Source organism: Pelodiscus sinensis, chromosome 2, assembly GCF_049634645.1.
Source record: "Pelodiscus sinensis isolate JC-2024 chromosome 2, ASM4963464v1, whole genome shotgun sequence".
Lineage (NCBI taxonomy): Eukaryota > Metazoa > Chordata > Testudines > Trionychidae > Pelodiscus > Pelodiscus sinensis.
This window is the reverse complement of record NC_134712.1, coordinates 230,150,381-230,166,733: the sequence shown is the minus strand read 5'-3', so window position 1 is coordinate 230,166,733 and position 16,353 is coordinate 230,150,381. Positions and strand designations below refer to the sequence as shown.

General features: G+C 45.3%; 1 protein-coding gene and 1 long non-coding RNA gene across 9 annotated transcripts in view; one reads left to right on the top strand and one right to left on the bottom strand.

Annotated features, from left to right (window-relative positions):
- The window catches only part of CCDC7 (coiled-coil domain containing 7), a 347,366-nt gene that overhangs the window by 110,067 nt on the left and 220,946 nt on the right, over nt 1-16,353 (bottom strand). The window lies entirely within an intron of this gene.
- On the top strand, nt 1,623-14,695 carry LOC142826849 (uncharacterized). Its single transcript, XR_012901116.1, has 3 exons — nt 1,623-1,990; nt 13,813-13,947; nt 14,362-14,695. It is a non-coding gene; the product is annotated as an uncharacterized LOC142826849 (long non-coding RNA).

The window sequence follows — 16,353 nt, the reverse complement described above, 5'->3', positions numbered from 1 at the left end:
TGCAGAAGTAGTGAGTGCTTTGGTAGATTGTGTTCTAAAAAGAGGAAGCAATTGTGAATCATTCTTATTACCCTCTTCTATATATTGTCTCTTCCAGCTAAATAAAATTTGAGCCAGAACAGCTTAGCCTTATAACTATCCACACAGGAAGCAAATAGCTTACATGAAGTCCTAAAAAACAAGATTCTGTCTAGATAGCAAGTAAAACACTTTTTAACATCCAGACAGTGCAACTTTGACTTGCTCTCATGGACATGAGTTTTTTTGAAAGAACACTGGCAGCTTAAACAATTAACATTATTGACATTACTTTTGTAGGACATTAGGGTCAGGATTAGGACAAAACACTATCTTGCTCTTACAAAAAACTGTAAATGGAGGGGCGAGGAGTTCTGTGGCACCTTATAGACTAACTGAAGTGTAGGAGCATAAGCTTTCGTGGGAAAGACCCACTTCGTCAGATGCATGTAGTGGAAATTTCCAGAGGCAGGAAATTTCCAGAGGCAGGCCAAACAGGACAGTCCCTACGTAAAAGAATCAATGGACACAAATCTGATATTAGGAATGGCAACATACAAAAACCTGTAGGGGAACACTTCAATCTTCCTGGACACACAATTGCAGATCTAAAAGTAGCCATCCTGCAGCAAAAAAACTTCAGGACCAGACTTCAAAGAGAAACTGCTGAGCTACAGTTCATCTTTAAGTTTGACACAATCAACTCTGGATTAAACAAAGACTGTGAATGGCTTGCTAACTACAAAAGCAGCTTCTGCTCTCTTGGAATTCACACCTCCAGATCAGCTGCTAGAAGTGGGCCTCATCCTCCTTGATTGGATCCACCTCGTCATCTCCAGCCTGATCCTGGCCTGCATATTTATTCCTGCCTCTGGAAATTTCCACTACATGCATCTGACGAAGTGGGTCTTTGCCCACGAAAGCTTATGCTCCTACACTTCAGTTAGTCTATAAGGTACCACAGAACTCCTCGTCGCTTTTGCAGATTCAGACTAACACGGCTACCCCTCTGATACTTGTAAATGGAGGGTAAGCTATTAAGGCAGGAAATTAATTCCTTCATCTAGATCAATGATCTTCAACTTACGTCTAATATTTCCAAAGGCGTCTGTAGTGCCATTTGAAATTTTTTAGGAGTTGGCAAATGTAAAAAGGCTAAAATCCACTGATTTTGCTGGTGTAATTGCTATAACAAATATGATTTAGATGAAATAAAGATAAAGATGATAATGTTTCAAAAGATGAAGACATGAGTTGGTTAATATTAAGTTGAAATCCCAAAGTGGAATTGGGTCTCTCACTGGCAGATAAGAATCAGCGGACCTTGTCAGAAACCTTTTGAAAATATAATAAGAAAAACTGATTTATTATTCACGGGTTAAATGAAAAAACAGACAGATCCTTATCTTTTAGAAATAAATATTTAAAATAAATTATGTATGAGAACTAAATTAAAACCCTCAGGTACCGAACCAGAGAATTTGTCGGATCATGGGAGGTTAACATTGTCTAGCAGCATTACCAAAACTTCCACTGTTTACTGGGCTCTTAGAAGACATTTAGGGGTAAATTAGAGCTAAATAACACCACAGAACATTGAGAGAAGGTCTAGGTAACTGTGAAGGGGCAACCCCGCCCCGCACTCAAGCCCAGGGAAACCACCTGGAGCCGGGGGTGGAGAGGACCCCACCCACACAGCCCTACTGGGCATGCTCCGAGGGGAGCCAAGATATAAAAGGCTGCTGGCCTGCTCAGAAGGGGCAGACCACGGCCCGAGTGGGAGCTAGCACCCAGCTGCCAGAGAGGGAGTTGCCAGGACTGCTGAACGCGCTGCTGCCAGGCCCCAGCCGGGCTCGCCCCCAGCGATGGAGCCGCCGGCTGGCCCCCTGTGACCCAGACACCAGACCAGACGATGCCAACCCCGACGCTGACCGGGGAAGTGTCGCTACAGCCACCTGACCAACGCCGACAGGTGGGACCGTGCTGGGCCGGGGGTAGGAAGTGACCCAGGGCAGGGAGCTGGAAAAGCCCCTGAGGGCTCGGTGTGTTGCGGGAAGGACCCCCTGCCGAGCCAGTGGTGGGAGCCACCTGCCACTGATAGGGCCCTGGGTCGGGGCCTGGTGGAGAGGGAGGGCCCGGGCCCCCCTACCCCTCCTGCCCTGAACCCCGGCGAGGGGGAAGCTCAGCCTGAGGACTAGGCCGCAGAGCCTGCATAGGCCAGTGGGCCATATTTCCCCTGATACAGGGGCAGCATACTTTGGGACTAGGCCAGTGGGCTGTATTTCCCCTGGTACAGGGGCAGCATACTTTGGGACTAGGCCAGTGGGCCGTATTTCCCCTAAAAGAGGGGCATTGCACTTTGGGGCTAGACCCAGGTGAGCCGAACTATGCCCCGGATGGGGACGGCAACCCCAAACCAGGGGGGAGCCCCCTGACAGTAACCATTTGCATTTCACTTTGGAGAGGAGCATTAAATCCACATACTATTATTGTCTGGGTTTCATAATTAATCTAATCTGCTCGCCCGCAGCAAGTAGGTTTTAGCCTGGCGCGTCACACAGCATGGTCAGCGCATGCACGCGTGCGGTTCTGCGCGGCTGGCGAGTGGGGCTTGCCGCTGCTTGGCGAGCCTGATTATTGTCAGCCATGCAAGAGAAATAAATATCATTTTGTCTGAGTCCTATCTGACCTTTTTTATAACCTTCAACATTAATGGAAAAGGTAGAAAAATATATATCAGATTTGTTTTTCAATTGAGGAGAAATGTATCTGCTAATGACTGAATGCTCATGCCTGCTCTTGAACAAAGCTGAGGGCATCTGGTGCTGAATTTCATGCGAAAGACCCCCAAAGACCAAAGATATCCAGAATCACTCATTCTTTCAGACACCATTTATTCCTCTGCTTTGTTAGTTTCTAAGCTCATTGAAGGTCCTTCATGAGCACAGCAACCGAATTTATCCATATGAATTTATCATAAATTCTATGAGATAAACACCAATCCCAGAGTTCATTGCTTCTTTGCATAATTGAGACTAGAAAATTGACCAAAGCCTTGAAGAGGAAGTTACTCACTTCATGCAATAACGACAGTTCTTTGAGATGTGTGTCCCCATGGGTACTCCACTCTTGGTGTTGGGTCATCCTGGCACCGCAGATCAGAATTTTGAACAGCAGTAGTCAGCCGGACCACACATACGTGACTAGCGTCTCGCAATGTTTGCGCCCTTTTCCTCACAAGTGCAGTCTGGCTCCCACCAGTTCCTCTTGTCTGCCCGAGTATCTGAAAAAATGTAATTGTGAGCAGAGACTCTAAATTGGGGAGGAGGACAGGTAGTGGAGCACCCACAGGGACACACCTCTTGAAGAATCATCGTTATTGCATGAGGTCAGCTCTTCTTCTTGTGGATGCTCCACTGTTGGTGACTTTGTAGCAGTATTCAAGAGCACATGGATGGCGGGTCTCAGAGTCATACTTTAAGAACTGTTGAGAGCACTGCTGAGGCCACTGAGGAATCAGTAGCCAAAGGGTATACTATAGCATAATGTTTCAGAAAAGTGTCTTTAGAGGACCATGTAGCTACACGTTAGATGTCTTGAAAAGGGACCCCTTGTAGGAAAGCATGGATGTTGCTACAGCTCTGGTAGAATGAGCCTTGGTGGTGCCGGGAGTGACTTGCTCTGGACGGTGTAACAGTTGTTGATACACAAAACTATGTAGTTTGAGATGTGGTGAGATGAGAGTGGTTCACCTTTGGAACGGTCTGCTAGAGACACTAGCAAACATTTAGTCTTACGGAAATCTCAAGTCCTATCTATGGAAAAGGCTAGTGTTCTATGCACTTCGAGGGAATGCAGAGTTACCTCCCGAGATGAGGTATGCAACTTGGAGTAGAAAGACAGGAGAACAATCAGTTCGTTGACATGGAAATTGGAACGCACCTTGGGGATGAAGGCTGGGTGGGGTCGTAGGATGATTCTATCTTTGTTAAAAGTAGTGTATGACAGTACTGCCAATAGGGCCGCCAGCTCTCAGACCCTATGTTCAGACTTAATGGAAAGTAGAAAACCCACCTTAATTGTGATCATTGGAAGTGGTGCAATAGCTAGCGATTCAAAGAGTGGTTAAATAAGGGTGTCCAGCACTAGATCTAAGTTCCAGGAAGGCAGTGGTGATCTGTGAGGCGGACTGAGGTTGGCCAATCCTTTGAAGAACCTCTTCATAGTTGGATGTGCGAATTCAGAGGTGCCATCTATGGAGTGTCGGAAGGTGGTGATCGCCGCAAGGTGTACTTTGAGGGAGGCGATGGCTAATCCTGAGTGCTTTAAGGAGTGGATGTACTCAAGGATTTCATGCAAGGGTACTGCATGTGGATCAAGCTGCTTGGTAGTGCACCAGGAGATGAACCTATTCCACTTGTGAAGATAAGTTGATTGTGTGGTATCTTTTCTGCTATGCATCTATACTTGTTTAACTTATAAAGACCGGCAATTCTTGGACTTGCAGAACCAACAAAGAACCAACCTGTCAGATGAAGACGTGTGGTTGAGGGTGAAGCAGAGCTCTGTGGTCCTGGGTCAGTAGGTTGGAAAATTTGGGTAGGGGATATGGTGGAAGGAGAGACATCTGATAAAGAAAGGGAAACCACATCTGGCCAGCCCAAGAGGGCGCTATGAGAATCACCTTGGCTCCACCCCTGTTGATCTTTTTGAGGATCTGGGAATGAGCATGGTGAGAGGGAATGTATATAGGAGCAGGCCTTCCCAATTGAGGAGAAAAGCATTGCCTAAAGAGTCATGTCCAATCCCTGCCCTGGAACATTTTGAATTCTTGTAGGAGGCAAAGAAGTCTATCTGGGGGAAGCCCCATCAGCAGAAGATATGTTGGTGAGTGTCGTGTCAAAGTTCCCACTCATGGTTGGGTGCAAAGTGCCTGCTTAGAGCGTCTGCAGCAGCATTGCTGATTCCTGGTAAGTATGATGCGATTAGCATGGTCTTGTTGTGAATGCACTGATTCCAGAGGCTCACTGCTTCTGCAAAAAGGGAGTGAGAGCAAGCGCCCCCTTGGCAATTTGTAGAGTACATCATGGAGATGTTGTCGGTAGTATTCTGACTGTGATGCAGCAAATACTCATTTTGAAGTATTTGCAGGCATTGAAAACAGCCCTGAGTTCCAAGATGTTTATGCAAAAAGTTGTTTCTTGTGGTGTCCATCGCCCCTGAGCAGAGAAACTATTGAGATGGGCACCCCAACTGATGAGGGAGGTGTCCATAGTAACATGAACAAATGGTTGAAGTCGATGGAATGGGACTACTGCAAGAAGGTGGTGTGGTTCAGTCCACCATATGAGGGAAGTTATCACAGAGGATAGAGGAGCGACTCCATTGTGGACACAGTGCTTTGTGGGAATATACACAGATGCCAGCCAATGCTGGAGGCACTGAAAGTGTAATCATGCCTGGTGGACCACATATGTTGTGGCAGCCATATGACCCATGAACTGCAGGCATATGAGGATTGGAACTGTGGGACTCATAGTAAGTATTGAGACTAGGTCTTGTATAGCTTAGAATCTCTGAATAGGTAAGTCCGAGCTGTGGTGGAATCAAGGCAAGCCCCTATGAATTCCAGGTTTGGGGCTGGCTTTAGCATGGATTTTCTGGTCCTTGATGATCATACTGAGGGACTCAAATGTCCGTCTTGCTATGAGAATCATATTGGATGTTTTGGACACAGATGGACCTTTTATGAGGTAGTCGTTGAAATAAGGAAAGATCACAATGTCCTGTCAGTGTAGGTGTGCCACTACTACCATGAGTGTTTTCAAGAAAGTGCTGGGTGCGGAGGAAAGGCCCAAAGGTAGCACTCGATATTGGAAATGCTCTACTCCAACTGTGAAATGAAGAAACTGCCTGTGAGTGCGGTGGATGGTGATATGGAAATAAACATCTTGGAGGTCGAGGGCTGCAAATCAATCCCCATCATCTAAAGCTTGAATTATAGTTGTGAGTTACCATTTTGAACTGCTGCTTTCAAAGGTAACGGTTGAGTGTCCAAATATCGAATATAGGTCTCCAACCTCCAGTTTTTTTCTTGGTGAGAAAGTAGTGGGAGTAGAAGCCTTTGCCTCTGAACTTGGTTGGTACCCTTTCTACTGCTCCAATGGAAAAGAGTCAATGGACTTCCTATTTTAGTAAGTCCTAATGAGAAGGGTTCCTGAAGAGGGACAGAGTGGGTGGGGAGATTGGTAGTAGTGATATGAAGGAGATGGGATAGCCTGATTAAATGATCTCAAGAACCCAACGATCAACTGTGATGCTGGACCAACAATGGTAAAAAGGTCTGAGATGGTGGTAGAAAATGGGAACCATGTGACTAAGTGGATGTGTCACGGGGAGGATTTGCGAGCCCTCGACCAAGCTGTCAAACTTGCTGCTTGTTGGATGGTTGGTTAGGGGTGCAGTTATTTTGAGTGCACCTCTTTTGGGTTCTTTGTCTCATCCGGGATGGATCAAACCCATACTGCTGATATTTCGAGTACGAGAAGTCTCTGGTATGGTGTGTACCTCTTGTGCCAATATAGAGGTGTATACATACCGACGGTACAGAGAGTGGTTTTTTAGTCCTTGTTTGAGTGGAGGACCTCGTTGGTCTTCTCAGCAAACAATTTCTGTTTGTTGAATGGGAGGTCCTCCACTTTGGTCTGTAGCTCTCATGGGACTCCAGCAGTATGTAGCCACGAGGCTCTCCTCATGGCTATAACGATAGCAGTGGAATAAGCCACTGTGTCTGCCATATCTAATACGATGTAAAGGCCAGTCCTAGTGGATGTGTATCCTTCCTGGACTATGGACTTCAAAATGGGTCTCTTCACGTCTGGTAAATGTTCCATTAGTAAGCATGGTGTAATTGTCAAAGTCGTGGTTAGACAGGAAAGCGGCATAATTGGTGATGCACAATAGTAGTATTGAGGAAGAATATATTTTCCTGCCAAAAAGGTCCATGCACTTGCTTTCCATATCAGCTGCAGGGTTCTTATACTTGGGAGTCTTGGACCTATGTTGGGCTGCATCCAGGACTAGGGAATTAGGGTGAGGGTGAGAAAATAAAAATTCCATACCCTTAGCTGGGATAAAATCCTTTTTGTCTGTTCTCTTATTGGTTGGCGGGGCAGAAGCTGGAGTCTGCCAGATTTCCTTGGCAGCCTCCATAATGGCCTCATCTATTGGCAACATGATCTTGGTTTGTTGGGAGGTTTGAAGGTTTTTGAGGAGGCGGTACTACTTTTCCTGAACCTCAGTTACTTGGACTTTCTGGCTAGTGACCACCCTTTTAAGCAATTCTTGGAACTGTTTAAGATCGTCCATAGCTGACGTGTCCCCTGGGATAATGGTTCGTCTGGAGATGAGGAGGACTGATCTGTAGAGGAAATATTGGGCTGCTGATCATCAGTTCTGATAACTGACCCACTTCAGGTTCAGAATGGTGTGGTGGAGGGGAAGAACTCTGAGGTGGAATGTGTTGTCTGTGAGCAGGTAGAGGAGGGGCGCTAGTGGACGGGAGCTGAGGAAGCATTGCTCCAGGTCAGCCATAAAAATGTTGGCATATTGTGGGGCCATGTGGGTGTCCATAGTGGTGTCACTGGTTTGAAGGTATAAATTGGGCACCTGAAGGCCCCACAATATGTCAACAGTTTTATGGCTGACCTGGAACAACACTTCCTCAGCTCTCATCCCCTAGTACGCCTCCTCTACTTACGCTATATTGATGACATCATCATCTGGACCCATGGGAAGGAGGCTCTGGAAGAATTCCACCATGATTTCAACAGCTTCCACCTCACCATCAACCTCATCCTGGACCAGTCTACACAAGAGAGCCACTTCCTGGACACTACAGTGCGAATAGATGAAGGTCACATAAACACCACCCTACACCGAAAACCTACTGACTGCTATGCATACCTACGTGCGTCCAGCTTCCATCCTGGACACATCACATGATCCATTGTCTATAGCCAAGCACTAACATACAACCACATTTGCTCCAACCCCTCAGACAGAGACAAACACCTACAAGATCTTCACCAAGCATTTTTAAAACTACGGTACCACCTAAGGAAGTGAGAAAACAGATTAACAGAGCCAGACGTGTATCTGGAAGCCTCCTGCTACAAGACAAGGCCAAGAAAGAAAATAACAGAACACCACTGGCCATCACCTACAGTCCCCAGCTAAACTCTCTCCAACATATTATCAGTGATCTACAACCCATCCTGGACAATGATCCCTCACTCTCTCAGATCTTGCCAACCTAAAGCAAATTCTCACCAGAAACTATACACCACACCACAGTAATTCTAACTCAGGAACCAATCCCTGCAACAAACCTCAGTGCAAACTCTGCCCACATATCTACACCAGCGACATCAACACAGGACCTAACCACATCAGCCACACCATCATGGGCTCATTCACCTGCACATCTACCGATGTAATATATGTCATCATGTGCCAGCAATGCCCCTCTGCCATATACATTGGCCGAATTGGACAGTTCCTATGTAAAAGACTAAACAGACACAAATCAGATATCAGGAATGGTAACATACAAAAACCTGTAGAAGAACACTTCAATCTCCCTGGACACACAGTAGCAGATTTAAAAGTAGCCATCCTGCAACAAAAAACTTTAAAAACAGACTTCAAAGAGAAACTGCAGAGCTACAATTCACTTGCAAAGTTGACACTATCAATTTAGGATTAAACAAAGATGGTGAATGGCTAGCCAACTATAAAAGCAGTTTCTTCTCTCTTGGTGTTCACACCTCCACATCAGCTGCTAGAAGTGGGCCACATTCTTCCTGACTGATTTGACTTCGTTATCTCTGGCTTTCCTCTTGATGGGTACTCCTTTCTTTTTATGTGCCTGTAAATATATACCTACCTCTGGAATTTCCATTACATGCATCTGACAAAGTGGGTCTTTTCCCACAAAAGCTTATGCTCCTATAAATCTGTTAGTCTATAAGGTGCCACAGGACTTCTTGTTGTTTATGCATAAAGTGAATAACTTCCTCCTCCTCTTCAAGTATAGTCCTTATGGGTACTCCACTGTAGGTGACTCCAAGCAATACTCACCACTGGAGATTGGGACTTCGAAATGGAGTGTGTTACTACATAGAGTACTTTGGAGTCAAAGATGGCATGGAGGCAATCTTTGGTGTTTGCATAATGTTCTGAGAGTGTGTGGGAGGAGGCCCAAGTCAATGCTCTACAGATTACTAAGATAGGAATATCTGTAAGGAATGTGACCAAGGTAGAAATTGACCTTATGGAGTGTGTATGGACCCTGGATAGAAGCACATTATACCCTTGACAACAATTATTAATGCAAGCAGAGACCCATTTGGATAGTCTTTGAGCCAATATCTCAGAGCTTTGGGATCTGTCTATGGATAAAAGGAAGAGTTTAGGGGATTTCCTAATGCCCTTAGTCTTCTTCAAGTAGAATGCTAATGTTCTTCTAACACATACCATATGCAGAATCATTCCCCTGTTATCACAAAGTGGGTTTGGGAAAAACAGGGAGATGAATCTGTTGGTTCATATGGAAAATGCAGACACTGTAGGGAGAAACTTCAGATGTGTTCCTAGAGTTAATTTGCCTTTATAAAAGGAATTGACCATCTTTTTTACATGTGTCTTCATGGATACGTGTACAAGAGACCAAGTTGCCATGGTCTCAAAGGCAGGTCTAGTCAAAGCCCTGAGAACTAGGTTAAGATCTCAGGCTAGAGCGGATGGTGTCACACATGGGAAGAGATTTTCAGTGCCCTTAAGGAATCTATGCATCAGCAGGTGAGCAAACACTGAGTATTTGTCTACCTGGTTATAAAAGGATGTTTTCACTGCAGGATGTACCTTAATGGAGCAGAGTGAGAGTTTTGAGGTCTAAAAAGTAGTGTAAAATCAGAGGGAGGAAAGATGAGATTGGGTTTATGTTTAGATTAATAACAACTTGGAATCATTTCCATTTTGTGGGTAAGTATATTGAGTGGTCAACTTTGGCTGAGTAGCAACACTTCTTTTAGCTCATCAGAGAATTCTGCCTCTAAGCCTTAGAAGTAAGATGGAGCTACACATGCAGATGAAACTCACAGATTGGGGTAAAAGAGCAGGGTTTTGTTTTGAGAGATGAAATGAGGAATCAGCCGAGGAGGAACTGAGGGGCATATAGCCATCTGTGTCAGGTAAGGGAGTCAGACTTGTCTTGGCCAAAAGGTGCAATGAGAATAACTCTTGCTTGGTTTTGTTGAATTTTCAACTGGGCCTCCGATAGAAGAGAAAACCAGGAATAGGCATATAAGAAGTCACTATGCGATGGGAGGATGAGGGCACCTCCCCATGAATGCTTCCCCTGACCAGAATTGGGACAGAAATGAGGATATTACTTATTCTGGTATACAGAGAAGATATCTGTAGATAGGGTTACTCAGAAGGCAAATATATGTCAAGAAACCTCTGCATTCAGTTTCCGTTCAGGGTCCTGACAGAAATTCTGACTGAGACTAGATAGCTGGAATGAGTATGTTGTGAGGGATGTACCATTTCCACAATCTGAGTGCTTCCTTGAAAAGCAAGGGCCATCTGGCACACACTTGGTGATTTATGTAAAACACAGCGGTCATTTTCAGTACATCATGACCTACACAAGAAGGATCACTTCTGTGGAAGGCTATTTGCCCTGAACCTTGTGGTTAAATAGGTGAACTCCCCAGCCTATTAGGAATGCGTCTGTCCCAAGGTGGTGAATCTGTGTACTGCATCAAGAGAGGTTGCCGAGAACTCCAGATGTACTGGGGTTAGTGTTCCAGGTCAATGAGGAAAAACATGGTGAATAACCTGGGTGGATCAATCTGTACTGATAATGGTCCTACCCAAAGGTAAAGTATAGGAAATCTTTTGCTTCTAGCATGCCCATCTTGAACATCTGTGCCTTCCCTTATTTGTTTAATGCCCTTAGATCTAGAATGGGAATTCAACCTCCCTTCTCTTTGAGGAAATAATAAGGATAAACCCCCTTGCTCCTGAGTTGCAGCAGGACTGGTTTAATGGAATAACAAATTATATATTTCCTGATGAAGTAAGCTCTCATGAGAAGAGTTCCTGAAGGGAGACAGGGAAGGAAGGCTGTAGTGGGGAAGGGACATGAGTTGAATGGCATAATTTTTTGAAATAATCCCCAAGACCTATCTGCCAGAGGTGATACTGCTGCTGGGAATTAGGGCCAGGTGATTTCTGAGGGGCATGATAGATGTGTGAATGGCAGCTGACATTGTAAGATATCACGCCCTCAACTGCCCCTTGAAAAATGCTTAGAAAAGGTGGCTTGAGAAGTAGCAGATTGGGGTGCAGACTGTTTCACTTTTTGAGCCCCAGTCCTCTTACCTTATGGCTCATAACAGTGCTGAGATGGTGGGTATTGTGTAGCTGAGAGGTACAGATTTCTAGGAAGCATAATGTGGTCCAGGAATCCAGGATTGAGGCGAAGGCTCTGTCTTCTCTGTGAAAGAGCTTGTCTACTAGAACAATTTGGGCAATCCAGAAAGGTGTATTCAAGAAGTCCACCTCAGTATCACTGTCATAAAAAGCAGGCAGGCCACTGTATCAGCTACATACAGTGCTGTCACTAGCACCAATCTGGTTATTAACTGATCCTCTTTAAAGATGAAATTGTTATTTTTGTGTGTCCAGTAAATATTCCAGAAACACTCTCAGTCTTCTATAATTAATAAACTCCTATTTGGCCATAACAGTTTGGTAATTTGCCTTTCTAAATGGTTATGTCAGCAACAACTACCCTATCATGCCAAACTCAATTGTGTGGGGCTGAATTGGAATTTTGTTTGCTTCAGAAATTAACCACCTCCACAATGATGGAGTTGGTAGGGTGTAGAATCACCTTATTAATTGTGTGGGGGTAATTCTGGATGAGGAGGTGTGCAGAATATCTTGCAGTTGTGATGTGCACCTGCCACCTCCTGTAGGGGAATCTGCAGCTCACCTGCCATCCTCTTGGCAAGATCCCCTGTTCTGAAAAAGCTTCCTGCTTCCCTGGTACAGAGGCTCTGGAAAGCCACTCTGTAGGAGACCAACCACTCTGAGAGACACTGGATGTCTGCCACCTGTGGGTGTACATTGCCCAAGGATTGCAGGAAGGCAATTGGGAGGGGCATGGATGATGGGTCCCGTACGATTGTGGATGGGATTGATGGAACTGGCGAGGATCCTTGTATTTTGACAATGGCCATTACTTCCCCCTTGACACTGTCAGACTTTTCAGTAGGTAGAAACAGCACTGACTGGGGTATTGGCAGTATATGGCCTGGTGCCAGGAGTGATTCCAGGTACCTGGATGTGCTTGATACCAAGGCCCGAGTACTGCATAATGAGGATTGCAGTTCTTCCTCTCACATCAGGTCTCCAAAGTACAAGAGTTCATGCAGAACCCCGGGCTCACTGAGTACGATGGACAAATGTCCATGGTACTTTATTGGTTCCTATGGTTAAGATGGTGCAGAGCACTCCCTAGGTGAGAGCTCAGTGGGAACGGGAGAACACGTACAAGAGACCTCTTATGGAGGGAAAAAGGAAGGTATCATAGATTGAGCACTCCTCTAGGCCTATCCGTGAATAGAAGGTGGACTTTGCATTGTACCACATTGCAAACAGGTTCATTCAGGGGGGATCCCCAGTCCTTTAAGAACCCTAAGGAGGCTTCCAGATTCAGACACTACTCATGGTAAGAAGAGAACTCTCTGCTCAAATGATCCACCACAATGTTGCGGCTCCCCAGTAAGTGAGGAGCCTCCAAAGAGATCTTGTGGAGGGCACAGAACTCCTTCAGGCTGATCGCCTCCTCGCAGAGGGGTGCTGAATGGGCTTCTATCTGCATGTTGATGCAGAACACAACTGCTGTGTTGTCCATGAGGACCCGGACCACCTTGCTGTGCAGGAGCAGCAAGAACTCCTCGCACACAATCTTGACCACTCTGAGCTCCCTGACATTTATGTAGAGAGCTGTCTCATCCTGGGACCACTGGCCCTGTATCTGGATAGTTCCAAGGTAAGCTCCCCATCCCTGATATGAGGCATCAGACACCAGCTCTAGTGAATGTGAGGGCTGCTTAAATGAGACACCAGTGAGTCGACTACACAAATCCATCCACCATCGCAGGGAGTGGAGGATATGCTGCAGACCTGCAGCCACAGAGTCAAGGGGGTGCCTTGCTGAGTGCACTGACACTAGCGAAAGCTGTAAGGGATACATCCTGAGCCTGACAAATGGCACCACATAGGTGCAGGCTGCCATATGGTGGAGGAAGCACAGACACACTTGAGCTGTGGTCAGAGTGGCAAGGGACAGTTGGTGACGAGGTCCTGTAGTGCTCTGAACCTGTCCCAAGGGAGGAATACAGTGGCCACCATATAGTTGAGTACTGCGCCTATAAACTCAATTCTCTGCACTGAGATTAATGACGATTTTTTGTTATCAGGAGCCAGACGTGCTGACATGTGGACAGGAGGAGATAGACATCCTGTTAGATCTTCGGCTGCAAATGGCATTTGACCATCCAGTTGTCCAGATAGGGATCCAGTTGTCTGGACCCCTATATGTCACAGATAAGTTGCTACCACCAACATTAACTTTGTGAATTCTCTGGGTGCTGTGGCTAGGCCAAATAGGAGAACTGCAAACAGATAATGACTGTGTCCTACCTTGAATCTTAGGAAATGTGTGTGTTCCTCAAAGATCACGATGTGGAAATACTCATCTTTGAGGCTGAGGACTGCAAACCAGTCCCCTGGTTCCAGATCAGGGATGACGGACACCAGGATGATCATGTGGAACTTGAAGCAGACAAGGTACCAATTCAGGAGTCCTCACAGGTCCAGGATAAGTCTAAGACTGCCCTTGGTTTTGGGGGTTAAAAAATAATGGGAGTAGAACCCCTGGTCTCTCCATTTTAGTAATGATGCTCCACTGATGAAATGTTCTAACGCTTTGCCTACAAATCAAAAGGAAAAACTAATTCCACTTGAATGGGATGTATGTCACCCAACTCTAAAGATGTGGCCAGGTTGCTGTGAATTCAACTGTAATCCTGTAAAACTGACTTACCTGTAGGAGCTGATTTTGCTTGAACTGTCAAAAATCCATTTTGGCCTAAAATGGTGTAAATTTTGTATAAGTTTTTAAGTACTTTCATAAGCTTTAACTATTGAATTGCTTGGTTAACTTTCTCGCTAAAACCTTTATCTCCCCTCTCCCCCATTTAGGCATTTTGGACTTCAGTCAACAAGTGTGTTCTCCATGATTTAGAGGAAACTAGAAGACCAACTTTGGGTGCAATACTAGCTAAATTAAAGCTAGAAAACTACACTATCACTTTACTGAGATTTTTCTGCGTATACTTTTCATATTGCCTTAATGCAGAAGTAATGTGTATTTATGCATTTGTTTCTTTGCACATTTTGTCAAAATATTAAAACTCTACTTTTTTATTGCACATATTAGCATATAAACTTTACTCCAAGAGGTATTTATTTTTTCACTTTGTAAAGAAATTTTGTTTGCACGTGAAGCAAAAACTGTCCTATATTGTAGACAACTTCTGTCTTTTTATATTCAAGTTAATAAAGGACTTTAAATAGGAAAAAAATCAGCAGAAAAGGATCTGGGGATTACAGTGGATGAGAAGATGGATATGAATCAACAATATGCCCTTGTAGCCAAGAAAGCTAATGGCATATTAGGGTGCATTAGCAGGAACATTACAAGCAGATCTAGAGACGTGATTATTCCCCTTTATTTGACACTGGTGAGGCCACATCTGGAATATTGCATTCAATTCTGGGTTCTCCTCTACAGAGGGTCCAGTGGAGGGCAATCAAAATGATTAGGCGGCTGGAGCACATGATCTACAAGGAGAGGCTGAGGGATCTGGGCTTATTTAGTCTGCAGGGGTGTCTAGACTTTTGTCCAAAAGTCCAAAAGTGGACTTTTGTCGACAAAACTATACCTGCGTCTACACTACCACCGAGTTCTGTTGACATAACGTTGACAAAACTTGGCAGTTTTGTTGATGTCAGTAAACCTCATTCTGCGAGGAATAATGCCTTTTGTCGACAGAGTTCTGTCGACAGAAGCCGTTATTGCATCTACACTGTCCTTTGCTTCTATACTCTCATGCGGACAAAGCGGCTTGCTTTGTTGACAGAACTGGATGTAGTTGAGACGCTCTTTGTCGACAGAATTTTTGTCAACAGTATCTGTTGACAAAGCCTCTGTTGACAAAAGCCTGTAGTCTAGACATACCCCAGAAGTGAAGAGTGAGGAGGATTTGATAGTAGCCTTCAACTTCCTGAAGGGAGGTTCCAAAGAGGATGGAGAAAGGCTGTTCTCAGTAGTGATGGATGGCAGAACAAGGAGCAATGGTCTCAAGTTACAGTGGGGGAGGTCTAGGTTGGATATTAGGAAAAACTATTTCGCTAGGAGGGTGATGAAGTACTGGAATGGGTTACCTAGGGAGGTGGTGGAATCTCCATCTCTAGAGGTTTTCAGGTGTTGGCTTGACAAAGCCCTGGCTCGGATGATTTATTTCGGGTTGGTCCTGCTTTGGGCAGGGGTTGGACTCGACCTCCTGAGGTCTCTTCCAGCCCTATGATTCTATTATTCTAACCTTGCTGGTACCTCCTCCACTGCTCCCAGGCTGAGTAGCTCCACTATCTCTTGCTTGAGAAGCTGCTTGTTAGAAGGGTCCTGAAGAGGGCAGGGAAGAAGGGTGGGAAGGGAGGATAGAGGCCAACTGAAGAGTAAATCCATCCCATACTGTGACAAGGACCCGTCAGTTTGACGTAATTTCCAGCCATGCTGGAAGAAAAGGGCAGAGATGGGACGTGAAGGTGTGTGGATGATCTGGGCTATCCATTATTTTGCCCTTGGGTGTATCCTCAAAAGACACCCTTGCTGGAGGGTTTAGCGTGGCTTGACAAGTCTTGACAGCCTGACTGTGGTGTCATCTCTGTCGCTTTTGGAATGACTTCCTATGCCCCAAGTTGGGTCCTGTCTCATGAGCTGCACCTTGGGCTGAATGGGCTGGGGCTTAAACTTTTTCTGCTCCATCCCTGGTACATAGAGACCCAATGTTTTAAATCCCCTGCGGATTTCTCTATTCCCAAGTTCAAAATTAGCATGCCCCTTCTGAAGAAGGGGCCAGTGTAGACGTAGCCAGGGAGACAGAAGACATGTCTCTCTCCAAGAAAAAGACT